This window comes from Geospiza fortis, unplaced genomic scaffold (genome assembly GCF_000277835.1).
Source record: "Geospiza fortis unplaced genomic scaffold, GeoFor_1.0 scaffold806, whole genome shotgun sequence".
Classification (NCBI taxonomy): domain Eukaryota; kingdom Metazoa; phylum Chordata; class Aves; order Passeriformes; family Thraupidae; genus Geospiza; species Geospiza fortis.
The window spans coordinates 37,416-39,153 of record NW_005054722.1 but is presented as its reverse complement, the minus strand read 5'-3'; the positions used below and the strand labels follow the sequence as shown (position 1 = coordinate 39,153).

General features: G+C 54.9%; 1 protein-coding gene across 1 annotated transcript in view; it reads right to left on the bottom strand.

Annotated features, from left to right (window-relative positions):
• DCTN1 (dynactin subunit 1) overlaps positions 1-1,738 on the bottom strand; it is a 54,953-nt gene that overhangs the window by 35,269 nt on the left and 17,946 nt on the right.

Below are 1,738 nucleotides of genomic sequence, written 5' to 3'. Positions count from 1 at the left end.
ATGACCTGGAATGCAGCTGCTCATGGAGCAGCATTCCCTGTCCTGAGCCCTTCTCCACATCAGCAGCACAAAAAAATTCCAAGAACAATCCCCATTCCCTGATTTCAAGAACGTTGAGGTTTTCTAAATATTCTCTTTGTTTTCTAATGAATTCCAGGGTGGAACTAAAGCAGGAGGATCAGGCAGGGAGCACATGGAGCACAGGCTCCAGCAGTGCCAGGGGTTGATGGATCACACCCCACACAGCAGCAAAAGCCAAAAAACCTTTCCCAAATCCCTCTACCACAGGGCAGGGAATCCATTTCCATCCTCCCCTCTGGCTGGAGCTCACATTCACCAGGGTTTGAGCCCAGTGAACCCCCAGGTGCTGCTCCATCCCCATCCCAGCTGTTCCTACTCTGGGGAGCAGAATTCCCACTCCTGGGAGTTATCTGGAATGGCAGCACAGGAGGCTGGGCCCCAATGTGCCCCAACCCAGCCCCACAGGTGCCACAGAAGCTCCTTGTCCCCACCATTTCCTTTCCCACACTGCCCACATCCCAGTTGGGCCAGTTTATCCCCGTGGAAAATGCAATTGGTACCCCAAACCACACAAACCCACCCACCGTGTCCCCAGGCTCCATCCCTGGCCCCAGCAGTGGTGACCTGGGCAGTGCTGGGGGAACTGCTGGACTTGATGGTCTCAGGGAGTTTTTCCAGCCTCAGTATTCCATAATTCCTCACTGCCCCACACCTGTATGGCCATTCCCAAGGATAGGATAGCCCCAGATTCCCATTCCTTAGGAAATATCCCTCACATTTGGGTACAGCACGTCCCTATCCATGTCCCAGGAGCCTCTGGAGCTCCTGGATGGAGGCACTCAGGGGGGAGCTGCCCCTGGATCCCTGGAAGTGCCCAAGGCCAGGCTGGATGGGGCTTGGAGCAGCCTGGGATAGTGGGAGGTGTTCCCTGCAGGAACTGAGGGGCTTTGAGGTCCTTTCCAGGATTCCAGGAGGGTCAGGGTTTGGAGGAAGCAGCCATGGAATGCTGCTGAACTCAGATTAAAATGTGTGACACAGGACCTGTGCTGGATAATCCCTCAGGAAACCACTGATTCCTGGCCAGTGGCTGAAAATGACATTTTTTACACCTGGTTTCCCATGGGTTTTAGGAGAAATTCCCTTTCCCACGGGCATTTTATCCCATGCAAGTGTCTGTGTGCTCTTCCTGAAGGGATGAAAACCTCTCAGAGGTGACTGGGGTCACTCACCAGTTTGCTGGCCTTGGTGGCATCGAGGGAATCTGTGGAGAGAGCAGAAACAGAGCCATGAGCCTGAGGGACAGCCCTGTCCTCATCCCAGTGTCCCTGCAGCCAGCAGGGGAGGACAGGAGAATTTTGGGAAGCGGGAGTGAAGCAGAGTCGGGATCTGGCAGGAAATGGTGGCACAGTGGGGTGTGGGTTTGGGGGCACAGGGAATTCCTTATGGGAGCTGCTGGCTCAGGAGGGCAAACACTTGGATACACCCCAGAACTGGGGCAGTTCCACTGCTCTCCTTGGGCTGAATCCCTGGATTTCAGGGATTCCTGACCCACTGGCACAGGCTGAATCCCTGGATTTCAGGGATTCCTGAGCTACTGGCACAGGCTGAATCCCTGGATTTCAGGGATTCCTGACCCACTGGCACAGGCTGAATCCCTGGATTTCAGGGATTCCTCAGCTACTGGCACAGGCTGAATCCCTGGATTTCAGGGATTCCT